This window comes from Marmota marmota, unplaced genomic scaffold (genome assembly GCF_001458135.2).
Source record: "Marmota marmota marmota unplaced genomic scaffold, marMar, whole genome shotgun sequence".
Classification (NCBI taxonomy): Eukaryota; Metazoa; Chordata; class Mammalia; order Rodentia; family Sciuridae; genus Marmota; species Marmota marmota.
The window spans coordinates 4,248,520-4,263,850 of NW_026000171.1; the positions used below are offsets into that span (position 1 = coordinate 4,248,520).

At 46.2% G+C, this 15,331-nt stretch overlaps 2 long non-coding RNA genes across 3 annotated transcripts in view; both read left to right on the forward strand.

Annotated features, from left to right (window-relative positions):
- LOC125611887 overlaps positions 1 to 5,556 on the forward strand; it is an 8,032-nt gene extending 2,476 nt beyond the window's left edge. Inside the window, exon 2 of the long non-coding RNA XR_007342133.1 lies at positions 1,697 to 5,556. This is a non-coding gene — a long non-coding RNA (uncharacterized LOC125611887). The remainder of the gene's footprint in view (positions 1 to 1,696) is intronic.
- The window catches only part of LOC107154991, a 47,734-nt gene extending 33,261 nt beyond the window's left edge, over positions 1 to 14,473 (forward strand). The window contains exons 1-2 of one of the 2 annotated variants that reach the window (XR_001505133.2): positions 6,654 to 8,962; positions 13,269 to 14,473. This is a non-coding gene — a long non-coding RNA (uncharacterized LOC107154991). Of the gene's footprint in view, positions 1 to 6,653; positions 8,963 to 13,268 lie in introns of those variants that run through there. The other variant, XR_007342123.1, reaches the window with a different exon arrangement.
- Positions 14,474 to 15,331: the final 858 nt, after the last annotated feature.

The following is a 15,331-nucleotide window of genomic DNA, read 5'->3' on the forward strand; positions in this document are numbered from 1 at the left end:
CCCCCCGCGCCCCCAGCTACCTCAAGCTTCTTTCCAGTCCCTCTTGAGGGCACTAGAGATGACTATAATGACTCTGAAAAACTTAGATTCATTTTGCCCATTTTGTCATCAAAATGAACTGAATGCACTGTCTTTTTCTTTCAACTTCTCTGGCTCAACCACGTATTTTTGAGAATTGTCCATCCTCGCCCATGATATGTACAGCAATATCTCTTTCATTCTGCTCTTCTTTAAATTGTATATTACAGAGACCACCAAGTGATGGTTGGTTTGTGTGTGGGTGTGCACATGCATGTGTATAAGTGTGTTCATGTGTTGTGTTCCATGTATTACTTTTCCTGTTCATAGGTCTCTGACTTGCTGGAATTTCAAGGTCCTCCAGGTCTTGTAGGAACTGGCCTAAGACAGCACCTTTGATACATGGTTCTTAGTGAGGGACACCATCATCAGTGTCCTACAACCTCCTTCGCATCAGGGGCTCACAGTGAGGACAGCTCTGTGGAGAGCATCAGGGAGCTTCAGTAAACTAAAAGTGTAGTCAGAGGAGCCAGGGAGCTGGCGGAGCAGAAAGAGGATGGCATTCTCTCTGTCCTCTGTCATCCAGACACTGTAGCCTGTGATAAGAGAGGCTGTGTTGAAGAAAGGACAGGGGACCAGAAAACCAATGGAGTGATTTATCCAGATCACACAGCTGAAAATTAGTAGAGCCAGGAGATTTGGCTGACTCCAAATTCCTGGTCATCCTGCCACATTTCCTGGCAATGTCTCCTGCTCACTAGGTCCTTTTTCTGACACCAGGAAGCTGGGGGAATCGAGGGCAGGATTTGGCGAGGGATTGTGCTATGCAGGTGCAGGGTTCACAGGGAGTCCCCAGGGCCAGCCCCACCATGCCAGGGACTCTGCAGTTGCTCTCACATGACCCAGACCCCCTTGGGCACCTGGGGTCCCTCATTTACATTAGTGGCACTCTTAGTGTTGTTCATTGTGTGGTTTGGACAAATGTAATGATGCGTACTCACCATGATTTTATCATATAGAGTATTTTATTTGCTGCCAAATCCTCTGCACTTTGCTTCTTCAGTCTTCTGTTCCCCCAACCTCTTGCAACCGCTGATCCTTCTATGTCAGCAAAGTCTTATGTTTTCCAAAATGTCATGTAGTTGGAACCACACAGTATGTGGCTTTTTCCGATTGACTTCTTTCACTCATTAGTATGCATTCAAGATTCCTGCATGCCCTTTCATGGCTCAATAGCTCATTCCTTTTTCAGGGGATGGGTACTGGGGATTGAACTATGCTAGACCATCACTCTGCAGCTGAGCTATACTCCCAGTCCTTTTTAAACATTTTTTTATTTTTAAGGTAGCGTCTTGCTGTGTTGCCCAGGCTCAGCCTCTAGAGTAGCTAGTGTGTGTGTGTGTGTGTGTGTGTGTGTGAGAGAGAGAGAGAGAATAATATTCTATTTCAGATGTTACAGTTTCTTCACCTACCAGAGGACCCCTTGGTCTAAGTTTTGGCAATCTTGAATAAAGTTACTATTAATACCAATGTACAGGTTTTGTGGGGACATAGTTTCTAGTTTCTTTCAGCAGTATCAAAATATGTTGGATTCTATGCTAAGAGTATGTTTTGTTTTATAAGAAACCGTCAAACTGTCTTCCAAAATTGCTGACCATTTTTGCGTTCCCACCAGCAGTGACGGAGAGTTCCTGGGACCCCATGTCCTCCTCAGCATGTCGTTTCTTCAGTGTCCTGGATCACAGCCATTCTAATAACTGTGTATTGGTATCTCCTTGTTTTAATTCATATTTCCTTAGTGATGTGGAACATTTTTGCACACAGTTATTCACCACTTATGCTGCTTTGGTGAGGGGAATGTGAAGGTCTTTGATCCCTCCTGCTTTTGTTCCAACACTGAAGATGGAACTCAGGGCCTTGTACATGCTAGGCAAGCGCTCTACCACCAACCTTCATCCCCAGCCCTTTGGTCCTTTAAAAATATTGGGTCATTTGCTTATCTCATTTAACTTCTACAATAGCCTTTTGAAGTTGCCCTAAGAACTATTATTCTAATTGAACCCCCCCCCCCCACACACACACACCCCGTGGGAAGGACACAGTAGTTCTCAGGTTAAGTGGCTTGCCCACTTCCCATACCTAGGTGGCCAGCCTCCTGCTTCCTGGCTCTGGGCTCTTTCAGTTCATTACCAGGTGGTCTGTGCTCCTCCTACTCCCACCTAGTTTTGTTGAATGCAGTTGAGGACAAGATAGCAGTTTTCCGATTAATGCCAGGCAGACTTCCTGGAATTGGGTGTGGGGAGCTGGGGGACACCTCAGAATAGCCCAGGGGCCCTACACAGTGCTCCACCCACAGGAAATCCCCTGGTTGGTGGCCCCTCTGACTGAGGGCTCTGAACAGCTGCCCTGCGGTGCGGCAGAACAGGACCAGCTCAGGACTTTCCTGGATGCTCCTCTGGGGCCGGCTCTGTATGTGCTGGATATGAGGCAGTGGGTGGACGTGGGGACCCCATTCTGCTAACTGCTATGGCTTTTGCTTCTGGGGAATTCCACTTTTGCCCCATAACCCCATACAGCCATTGAAAGATGCTTTCTTTCTTTAAAATTAGTAATTGACACCTGTCACTTAGAGTAACTGAGACTTCTGTTTCCCTCATGACTTCAGTTCCTCCCTCTCCTTCCCCTTGAGCCCCCACGAGCCATAATCAAGAGCTGCCAATAAAGACTGTTAGTTCCGATTTCTGAATGAGCATGGAGTATTTAAAGGTTTTTCTTTATTATGGTTTCATTAATTGTTCAGTATGCGAACAATACAAAAATAATTCTCCCTGTAACACTTGAACCTTGCAGATAAAGTCTACAGAAGGAGAGAACCTATCTATCTCCTGGCACCTCGTCCTGCCTCTAACATTAGTGGGCTGGGCAAGAGGACCGGGGCAGGCTTCCTGCTCTGTCACCCCTTTTCACACCCCTGTATCCCTTGATAGATGGTTGAGGGTAGATGCAAAGGCAGCAGCTGCCAGGAGAAAAGATCTAGAAAAGAGTCCCATGTGGGTCTGAAATGGGCTCAGGAAGAGAATTCTGGGGTCGTAAGTATGCTCTAGAAGGGGAGCTCCTTTAAATGGTAGTATCTTTGGTTAAGAAAAGGGTCCAGAGGGGGGTGCCAAGGGAAAGACACCCTCACCTAGGTTCAAGGGCAATGGTGCTGGAACCCCTCCCCCACTTAGGACAAATTAGTTAGCATATTTCCCTTGAACTTACTGACATGGAATATATGTTCCCGTAGAGATTAAAAGGTGTTGTTTTGAAGGTTATTTCCCCTCCCCCACGAATAACATCATGCTGTGTGCATTGTTCTGCAACTTGCTTTTGTTCACTTGCTCTGAAGCGGGGATTTTTCCACACACCTCTACGTTTTTTCACTGCCGCTTATTGTCCTGCGGGTATGGTTATGCTATAGCTTAGTGAAAGATAAGCAGTATTGGCTTACGACAGGTTTTGCACAATAACATAGTACATACATTCCTGAAAACCATTGCATTCTATAAAATTGCACACTAAAAATAACAGGCTAAAAATAATAGGGTTGGGAAGGCCTGTAAAACCCATGCAACTTGGTAATAGAGCGCTGACCAAAACAGTAATTGACGCCTCTAGAGGAAACCTGGACGGCCCAGGCAAGCAGCTCTAGATTGGGAGGTTGCCTCCAGGGACACTGAATGCCACACAACACTACAGTGTGGTGCTGGGGCTGCAGGTGCCCAGAAAGTGCAGGTGGCCTGAACTCTCAGCCAGGTGGGCACAGGAGGAAGTGCAAACTGCTTCCTGGGATGCACCTCTCTGGGGAGTGGACCCCAGGTGCAGGCCTGCATTTGACGTTTTCTTAAAATAGAGCTAAAGGGCTGTTCCTGAGCAGAAGCTAAGTTGAGGGCTTTTCCTTTCCTGCTAAAGGTGACAGTTCTCCTGCTGATCCAGCCTCTTTGAGAGGACAATTTCATGTGCCCCAATCCAGCTACTTCATAATCACATCATCTTCCCATCCAGTTCTGAGGGTGAGCTCTTGGGATTATAGAGACATATATGGTAGAAGATGGCATAAAGGTGACTAGATCATGGCCCATGCTCAGTAATGACTTGCAAAGGATAGGAGGGAAGGAAAGACGGAAGGGAAAGAGAGAAGAAAGGAAGGAGAGGCGAAGGATGGGAGGAAAGAAGGAAAGAGGGAATGAAGGACCAAGAATAACATAAGGAAATAGTTAACACCTTTCATTAAGAATGCCCACCTAAACCGGGGAAGGTGGCGCACGCCTGTAATCCCAGCAGCTTGGGAGGCTGAGGCAGGAGGATAGTGAGTTAAAAGCCAGTCTCAGCAATTTAGCAAGGTCCTAAGCAACTTAGCAAGACTGTCTCAAAATAAAACATAAAAAGGGCTGGGGATGTGGCTCAGCGGATAAGTGGATTCAATCTCTGTAGGAATGCCTACTTAACATCACCAAGTTCAGTACTTCTAAATGAAAGTTCATGATGGACCTCTGAAGGAGTTGATGAAATTCTTGTTAGTTTATGGGAAAATAAAGACTATGCATGAAACAGACACTTCTCAAAAAAGAAGTATGAATGGCCAATAATTATATGAAAAATGTTCAACATTTCTAGTCATTAGGGAAATGCAAATTAAAACCACCTTGAGATTCCATCTTATCCCAATCAGAATGGCAATCATCAAGAATACAAAAAACAATAAATGTTGGTGACTCTGTCGTGGGAAAGAAACATTTACAGTGTTGGTGGAAATGTAAATTAGTACAGCTATGATGGCAAGCAGTATGGAGGTTCCTCAAATAAATAAAAATAGAACTGCCATATGATCCAGCTATACCACTGCCTGGTATATACCGGAGAGAGTTGAGTCAGCATACCATAGCGATACATGCAAACTCATGCTTATATCAGCATAATTCACAATAGTCAAGTTATGGAATTGACCTAGCTGTCTGTCAACAGATGAATGGATAAAGAAAATGTGGTATACATACACAATAGAGTATTATTCAGCCATAAATAAGTACAAAATAGTGTCATTTGCAGGAAAATGGATGTGGAGATCATCACATTAAGTGAAATAAGCCAGCTTCTGAAAGACAGGTATTGCATATTTTCTCTTATATGTGACTCTGGACAATGTATGGCATAAATGGAGCAGGGAGACTACTAGTGAAGAGGTATGGGATCAGGGGAGGGGAGGACAAAGGTGGATAACAGGGAGGAGAAAATGATCAAAAATGTTATATGCATGTATGAATACTAAAGCCACTGAAACCACTAAACTGTGAATTGATATGCACTAATAAAAATTTAAAGACTACGCATGGAATAGAAAATATCCCCGAAGAATCATCTTATTCTGAAATTGACTTATTTTATAACATTGAAATGCCCTTTTCTATGAATAGGATACGAATATTGATATCAAGTGTATTTATATCTCCGTAGCCATACACATATCCTTCTGTAATAAAATACAAAGTTGTCAACCTTTTTTTGGTCCCTAGATTTTTGCTGATCTATCAAATGCAAAATTCTAGTAACCACTGTGTTTCAGGTCATCTCTGATCTTCCAGTAAAATGATTCCTAAACCATGCAGGAAAATGACATCTGGCCTATTCCTCAGATCCGAGGTTCTCCCCAGGGTGCCAAAGGGAAATCTTGTCTTTATACCTTCTGTCCTTGTAAAGTTCATATAAGGTGTCCCCCGTAAGTGCAGTTCTCTCTGCTGTAAGAAGAAACAGTATTATAAATCTTGTTTGAGTGTCATGATGTGGAAATTCCCTTCAAGTATAACTTCTCATTTCTCACAACATATTTGGGGGAAATTGGGGGATGGAGACCCAGAGGGTGGGGTAGACCCCAGAATTCACCACCAATGACTTTAATCCCCCAGGGCACAGCTCTCTGAGGCTCTCTTCTGATCTCCCTGGGTGGACATTTTGGTCACTTTATCCCGCGTGAAGGTGAGGCTAGGAAGGAAGAGGTGGGATCAGAGGCTCAGGAAAAAAGTGCCTCTGAACATGAACATGGTCCCTATGAACTGAGGGCACACACCCAGATTTGTCTCTTTTTAAGAGGAACTGAAGCCAGGCCAGGGGTTCCCCCACAGTGATCTGGATCCCAGGGTACCGCCCACAACAATCTGGGCTGACGCCACCACTCTGCCATCACCTGTGGGACTGGGCCACCCTTGCTTATCACATATGCAGAGGGTCTCCTGGGCTAGTGCTGACAGCCATGAGACTGCCCTCTCAGGGTGTTGGTGCCTTCACCTGTGGATGGAGACAGCTGACCACATGATCTCTAACCCTGTTCCAGCTGCCTTATTCTATGGCCCTATCATTAAACCAAACCTAACTAAAGACCATCATTCAGAAATGGGCTTTGAAAACACGACTTAAAAAAAATTAAAACACATAGAACTATAAAAGCAAAGTGTAGGACAACAGCACCTGACTATTTGATATAAAAGCATAGACAAAAAAATATTTATATATATTAGAATACATATGTAGAGAATATCTTTCAAATGATATGTGAGAAACCGATTGATCCTGGTAATAAGGTGGCAGGGGAAGAGGCAGGGGTGGGAGGGAGGTTTTTCACTGTTTAACCTTTTGTGACATAAATTTATTTGTTATTATATACATTTGGTGCTTGGAATGGAACTTAGAGCCTTGGGCATGCTAGGCTAATACCCTACCACTGAGCTACATCCCCGGCCTCACATGACATGAATTTTGAACCAATAAAATTTTAAAAATTAACTTTCAAAATATTCCTGTTCTACCTATTTACTATTTATTAGTCTTTGGGCAAGAGACTGAACTTCTAGTTCGAGTTATTTATCGAGAAGGTGATGGTCATTGCTCCACAATGTTTTTTTTTTTTTTTAACTTTTTTTTAGTTGTAGATGGCCATAATACCTTTATTTTATTTTATTTGTGGTGTTGAGGATTGAACCCAGCACCTTACAAGTGAGGGGCAAGCACTCTACCTCTGAGCTACAACCCTAGCCCTCCACAATGTTATACATGGAAGCAAAGTGAAGAAATAATCTATAATGCCTTCACATAACAAAGATTCATTAAGTGCTTTAATCCCAGCGACTGAGGAAGGCTGAGGCAGGAGGATCGCAAGTTCAAAGCCAGACTCAGCAACTTAGCGAGACCCTAAGCAACTTAATGAGACCCTGCTTCAAAATAAAGCATAAAAAGGTCTGGGGATAGGGTTCAGTGGTAGAGTGCCTCTGGGTTCAACCTGTGGTACCAAAAAAAAAAAAAGAATTCACTAAGTAGTAGCCAATTACTCCTAAGACCAAAGATTCTAGCTGCTCATCCTGAAGAAGCTCACAAACAAACTGGGAAGACAATATTGGCCAGGAGCCTTCGTTCAGGGCATGAGAGTGTGCCCAGGGCTGTCCTCCTTCTCATCACAGTTCTTGTAACAGCCCAGGGCAAGGCAAGGGAGAACATGCCATGCCACCCTGTTTTACAAACAGGGAACCTGAGGCTGACTTTCTGAAGGTCACACCTATGATGGCAGAGCAGGTCTAGAATTCAACCTCATAGCTTTCTGACTTGACTTCCTTGTGTTCGTGCTTCCCTGGAGTTGAAGGCTATTCGGTACTGGCCTGAGGGGTCAGGTCAGGGGAGGACCTGAGATGTTCTGCGCCTCCTGCCCAGTATCTCCCAGAAGCAGTTCCTTGCTGGCGGGTGTGTGATCGATGGCTAGAAGATAGCGTAGCCCAGAAGGGGGCAGGAAAACAATTCAGCTGGCTTCACTACTTGAGCATGGGGATCTGTGTACTTCTGCAGTTTGCATTTCTTTCTTAATGCCTTCTGCTTCCTATTTCCACTCTGGGTGGAACCATCTCTGATCTCTGAGCATTACAATGGTGGTTTTCTAAGCCTTAAGAGTGTTGGATTCATCAGGGTAGTTTGCATCCTTGGATACTAGGCTGCATGGCTGTGAAAGGTCACCCAACTGCTCCATGCCCAACATCACAGAGGAGGACAAGGAGGGTAACAGAAGCGAGAGTGACACTCTCAAGTAACACTCCTTCTTGAAATGCTAGACTTGAACACAGATCTATTCTAGAAAAAGTGGCAACTGAGGTTCTCAAGAATTTTTGGCTTCAGAATATAGCAACAGAAGGTTTTCTATGGATTCATCGGTGTCTCTGCATATGCAGAGGGGTCTGGGATACACAAGTGTGCTGGTAATAACTTGCCAAGCAGGTGTTAAGTTCAAGTGGTTCCAACCTCAGTAAGATTCAGAGAGGTAAATGTCATGGTCTCCATTGTCTAGCTGAGAGAACTGGGGTTCAGAGAGCTTAAGAAAACTGCCCAGTATTTCGTAGCTAGTAGGAAAGAAAACCAGGATTTGAACCCACATCCAGCTGTTTTGAAACATCACACCGTCTCTATACCATAAAGTTGGGAGTTAGAACCGAGGGTGAAGTTGTCCATGAATGAAACCACAGCGTGGCTAGGCAAGTGGAACTGCTACCTTCTTTGGGTCTGACCAAGACATCACGAGTTGGTCTCTGAAAACCTGGGGACTGCCAGCAAAATTCCCCTAGAGGGTAGATGTTCAGGCTTCCTGGCCTGGTGCAGGGTGAAACCCAGAGTTGGTTCTCTGAGCTGGATGTGAGCCAGCTTGATCTGTGATACTCTGGGGACCTCCATTTAGTTGTCACAGGCAGCCCCTTCCACAGCCTACAGTTGCTCCTGTGCTAGGAGTTCCGCCATCCAGGCCACAGAAGACTGGCCCTGGAATTGGTGCCGGAGCCAGAGGTCTGACTCCTTGGCAAAGACTCTGTCCCATAGAGAGGGGTCTTCCTTATGAGATGGTGACTCGGTGACCCCCGTTGGATCCTTTCTCATGGAAAGTGTGAGTACATGATGTGCACTTGGAATTGACCTTGCAGCTGTGTCCTGAGAGAGGATGAGCCATCTGGAGATGGGTTTTCAGGAGGGCCCATGTGGAAGGGACTGTGTTCAGAAGAACCCCTCGGGCGGGCTGATAGAGTTTCTGCAGGGAGTTTTAGCGTCCTCATAAATCCTCACCTAAACCAAGGTCCTCGAATTCTCTGGCTGTGAAGGAGCAGGTTTTGCTTCCACGATCTAGTCACACCAGTTGTAGTCCCCTATCTCCTACAGCTGCAGGGAGTCTCAGGGTTGTGAGGGGCAGTGAGGAATGCTCACACATTCCTGGTGGTCTTGCCACACCTCTGCCTTATGCTTCTTGTGTCTAGCTACGATCAAGTAAGAGGGACCAAGGAACTGGGGATGTATCTAAGGAGGTAATCACAATGATTGGCCATGGAATTGAAAATGGATAAGGAGGGTGGAGGGGTGAAGTACAAAATGAGTGAGGAAGGGAGAGGTGGGAAGAGATGGTGGAGCCGAGGGTTATTGGAATTGAAGTCCCAGAGGAGGAGTGGAGAGAGAGGAATTTAAGAGAGGGTGCAGGAAATTGAGATTAGGGTGGGAGTGGATGTTTTGGTATTAACAAGGTCTAGCCAGGCACAAGCCAGTAATCCCAGCAACTCAGGAGGCTGAGACAGGAGGATCACAAGGTCAGGGCCAGCCTAAGCAACCTAGCAAGACCTTGTCTCAAAATGAAAAAATAAAAAGGTCTGGGGATGTAGCTCTGTGGTAAAGCACCCTGGGTTCAAATGTCTAGGGTACACCCTTGGGAGCCGGGGGCTGGGATAGGACAAGGGCAGGTTTTCATGGGAAAAGAGGTATTTAAGGAACTGTCTTTACTACATTTTAAGACCTCTGAGCCTTCAGATGAGGGACTAAGAGCTGAAGGAGAGTGTGAGTGGTTGGGGAGCTGAGAGCATGGAGAAATGAAGGCGCAGGAACCAGTGGGATAAGTAGGCATGTGGGAAGGTGTGGGCACGTGTGGCAAGGACACCAGCCCTTCTCAGATGTGAAGATGGACCAGTATAAAAGGCCTGCCCCTGCTGGGAGTCTGTCTCCAGATGACAAGACGGCAGCCTCTCAATAATTCATACCGATAGGTCATCCATTGCAGACTGACGGACCTCTCTTGAAGGCTTTTCTTTCTTTTTTCTTTCAAATATTTAGTTGTAGGTGGACGCAATATCTTTATTTTTTATTGTTATGTGGTGCTGAGGACCGAACCCAGGGCCTCACGTGTGCCAGACAAGCGCTCTGCCACTGAGCCCCAGCCCCAGCTCTTGAAGGCCTTTCTTGACTTCTGTAGTTGGGGAGAAGAATTGAAGATGTTCCATAAAAACCATTGTCACTCCTGCCCTGCTGTCAACTGCATCTGAACTTAGTCTGCCCCAGACACATCAAAACATCTCCAATGCTAATATGGAGCTTCGACCTTCGATAAACATGAGTAAGACAAGAGTCTTGACTAAAGAAATCTGCTCTTGATGCTAAGGCCTACTCCAGGTCTATTCTAGATCTGTGTCCATGCCTATGAAATTAAGAAGTGTGACCGTGATTGGTGAATTACATTCCAGCTTTCAATCTTTGATTCCAACCATGAGGCTGGGCCCCTGGGTAGTCGGCACGTTTGCTGAGGCCATGTTCCTGTCTCCTAGGCGGTGAGGATAGAAAAGACAACATGCCCCTCTTTCCTGCATGTTATCTTAGCTTTCTCTTCCCCTAGTAGCATGTTGTTTGTATCCTCTTGCTGCACCACCAAGTGGTTCTGCCACTTTTTACCTGGTGACCAGAGGCAAGTCAACTTGTTCTAGCTTCTGGGAGCCTGGGGTGACAGTGTGCATTCAATAGCAATCCTGTGTACAAACCCACTACAATATAGCTTCTGAAATTATGAAAGGAAGAGGTGTTTAGAGGGTAGGAGTCTAGGAACTATGTGTTTGATTTCTGTAGTGTTTGGTTTTTTGCTATTAGCAGGTATAGGAGGTCTATTTACGAGGGTTCAACTTGATTTTTTGAACTTGCAATGGTAGGAAAGCAATATACACTTAGTAGAAAGCTTACTTTGAATTTTGATCTTTTCCTGGTCTCCGGACATAGAATAATCTTTCTGTTTTTCATTTATTTATTTGTATTTATTTACTTATTTTTGACATGTCCAGGATAGAACCCAGGGCCTCGTGTATGCTAAATGAGCCCTCAACCACTGAGCCTCGTCCCCAGCCCTGTTTTTCACTTTTAGAACAACATTCAATTCATGTCATTTCATGAGCTATTGAATACTTTATTATAAAAGCATACTTTAGGTTAGATGTTTTGCCCAACTGTGGGTTAACAGAAGTGTTCTGAGCTTGTTTAAGGTAGATGCGGCTAAGCTCAGATATTTGCTAGACTAGGTGTGTTCAACGCATTTTCAACTTGTATTTTCTACTTCTGATGGTTCAACAGGACGTCATCATTGTAAGTTGAGGAACCCTGCATATTGCTTTTGTACTAAAAATTGTTTTTCTTTTGTGGTTCTGGAAATTGAACCCTGTGCCTCACATATGCCAGGCAAGTGCTCTATCACTGAGCTACATCTCCAGCACCACCCCCACCAATGTTTATTTTTAAAAGTTAAGTTTTTGTGCTTTTGACTTGAATGGTACCCTGTCAGTTGTGAGTCCATAATACACACTCAGAAGTTTTGGCCATTATATATGTCTTAGACGGATTTGTTAAATGTTAGAATTGGTTCTTATTTAATAAGTGGAGTCAAGATATAAAAAGGAGTGAGGTTTGATAAGAAAGCTGGGATATTGGCTCTGCTTGAAGGGTGTGTCTCTCCACTGCCCCTGGCTCTGACTTCTGTGTGGGTGGGAGGGGACCGGAGAAGCAGAGTCCTTGGGGCTGTGCAGAGGGTGCCGGTTGAACACAACGGTCAGCGAGGTTGAGGGTTTGGGCTGGGAAGGGTGCGGCAGGCCTGGGAAGGCCTCAAGCCCGGCTCTGCTGAGCTGAACTCAGGGCTTGCTAGTGAAGAGAGCGGGGGAAGTGGGTGGTTTTGAGTTTTACTTTCAGTTTTCATTCAAAGTCATTTCAGGATGAAACCCATGTAACGGTCAGATCTCTCAGCCAGATTTCTCAGCAAACCTGTGCTCTGCCCCACCCCAGTCCTCTGAGATGGGCTTGAGGGTGGCCTGGGGCAGGTGAGCAGCAGAAATGAGGGTTCTGCAGCACAATGGGTTGGACTCTGCATGTAGAAAATGTCACAGCTTTGCCTGAGGATTGACACTGCCACAAAGTCCAAGTGAGATCCACTCTTTACTCCATAATTGTGACTCTCCAAAGGGTCTCCAAAGCATTCCTGAAGCCCCAAACATTGTTAGAGCACCACTGTGTACCAAGCTGCCACTGTGCCTTCAAAGATAATTAAGACACAGCCTTGCCCTCAAGGAGCTCGGAGAGGAGAGGGCGAGGTGGTGGTGGGAGGTTCAACAGGATGACAATGGCCATGCATGGTGGCCCTCTCTGTGCCAGGTGCTTTACTCATGTTGTTATGGACTTTGCCATGACCCAAAGGCAGTGTTTCCAAAAGACTGACCTCTGACCCATCTATCAGCATCCCCCGAGGTGATTGCCAAAATGCAGACTCCTACATCATGTCTTACCCTTTGGGTCAGTTTCTAGGCACTGTGCTAGGAACTTGTGCTTTCTGTTTTTGTTGGTTTCTTGTTATTTTTTGTTGTGTTACTGGGGATTGAACCCAGGGGTGCTTTACCACTGAGTTACTACTTAGTTCCCCCCTTTTTTATTTATTTATAACACCCCGAATAACTCCTGTACTTCAAAGACCAAGACTTTCTGCCTTTGGGGGCAGATATCTTACCTTGGTAAGTTTCACCAATGAGAAACTTGAACCTAAATTGCTCAGGACTGGCCAAAAAACAAGGTGGAGAGACTTGATTCAAATCCAGAGCTAGGGTGACCTGCGTCTTGCTCTGCCTGGGAAAATCCTGGTGTATGCCTGTTGTCCCGCATAATTAATAGCAGCCCTTTCACTCTGTAAGGCATCCTGGATTGGATAATAAATTATATGGCTACACCATTCAGAGCCCCTAGCTGTTCCTCTGCACCACTCTTAGCCCCTTCAAAAGGTCAACTGATGTGCCGATGGGAACACATGGGGGATGGAAGCCACAACCTGGCTGGGGACAGAGTGTGAGTGGAGTCGGGAACAGATCAGGGAAGACATTCCGGTAAGGCATTTACCCACATCCCCTTTCTGCCTTTAGGACAGCATCGAGAGCAATAAGTACTTTCGAGAAGGAAATTGAAGAATAAGTGATTTCCATCTACCCAGCAGCACCTAACAGTTAACGCGATGCTCACCAAGGCTCACACACCATTCGAACCACTTTGCATATTTCCTGTGGATGAGCACAGGCCCTGTGCAGAAGCTGGAAGGTTGGGGCTGAACAGCAAGAACTTTCTTCCCTAGGAAACTTGGGATCACAATGCACAATGGACCAAAGGCCCAGGAGTCCAGACATTCAGCCCGGTCACAAAGCAGTCTCTGGTGAGGGCTTTGTAAACTGTGAGCCTTCTGAATGATGTGGACAAAGTTGACACCATGATCCTGAGTCTAATAGTCAGTGAAAAGGAGCTCAGTTATTTCCTTCTCCAGAGAATTTAAGAACAGAGTTGCCTGCACATCTTGACTAGTTTAGATATAGCCTCTCCCGGAAACAGGAGGATGGAGGAGATGAACTCTGAGGTCCCCCTGAGCCAAAGGAGTCTGTGATCATTACAACCATGTGTGTCGGGACCCGGAGACATTCCCGTTTCCTCTCTTTCACCTGGGGATCCAGGCTGTGGGGCCCCCTTTGCCTGTGTATTTAGTAGGTCATGACCTTTCCCCTGGCCTCCCCTCCTCCTCTCTCGACTTGACTCCCACCCACCAGCAGGCCCCTGTGTTCTTTCTTTGCCTGGACCAACCCTGAGGAGAACCTGGGTGTGGATGCAGGACACAGGCGCCCTTCCTTCTGCCTACTTCATCTCCAGCCCACCTCTGGGCTTTCCAGGCCCAGTCTGGATCTTTTGCTGGAACTGAACCCATCCAGGGTGCTATGGTTTGAATGCAGAAGCTCACATGTGAGACAAAGCAAGAAGGGTTAGAGGACAAATTATTGGGTTATGAGAACCTTAAACCAATCAGTGCATTAATCCCCCGACAGGATTACCTGAGTGGTAACTGAAGGTGGGTAGGGTATGGCTGGAGGAGGTGGGTCACTGGGGGTGTGCCTTTGGGGTATAGATTTTGTATCTGGCAAGTGAAACCTCTTGGTGCTTTCTGATCATCATGTGAGCTGCTTCCCTCTGCCACAGTCTTCCGCTATGATGTTCAGCCTCACCTCGAACCTCAGGAATGGAACCTACTTTCTATGGACTGAGATCTCTGAAACTGTGAGCCTCCAAATAAACTTTTCTTTCTCTAAAATTGTTCTGGTCAGGTGTTTTAGTCACAGCAGCGAAAAAATTAACTAAAACATAGGGATACAGAGCAGAATGCCCTTTTTCTAAAACAGACTAAGACCCTGTGCTGACATTCCCTGCACATTGGCATCTCGGGTCAGTGGGGCCCATGGCCACAGCAGCTGAGGGTGTCATCAGACATGCCCAAACTGGCCAGATGTGCTGCCCCAGTCTAATACAGATCTCCTCCGAGGGTGCTTTTGAACCCAGAGGACTGGTAAAGGGAGTCCGTTGAAGACAGTAGCCCTACGCACACGCTTATTTAGATCACCCTGAATCGGGCAGCTGGAAGAAGGCATTGGCCAAAGGCCCAGCAGACAGAGGTTCCTAGGAGCCAGTTGCTTGGCTGGAGCAAAGCTGACCATTCAATAGATGGAAAGAAAAGGAGAGACAGGGAAGAGGGGAGAGGATCGGGAAACAACTAAGGGAGACGGGCAAACAGGAGGGAGGCCCTGGCTCACTGGGGGGAGAAGAGGGAAGAGGCAGGAGGATGGGGCCCGGGGAGCGTGTGGCTACCAGACCTCTCCCATCAACTTGGGGAAGCAGAGAGACTTGGGGATAAGGATTTCATCTTGAGCCTGATGAAAAAGGGTTGGGGAGGAAGAAACTGAGCTGTGCTTGGGCATTCTTTTCTTTTTTTCTTTCCAGTGCTGGGGATGGAACCCAGGGCCTCACAGGTGGTAGGCAAGCACTTCTCCACTGAGTCACACCCCTCCCCCTGCCAGCCCAGCTGCGCTCTTCTTGACTCTTAGAATAGAACCTCACCTTCTCCCAAACTCAGGCCCTTGGAAGAGTCTAGAGATAGTCCTTGCCAACCATTTAG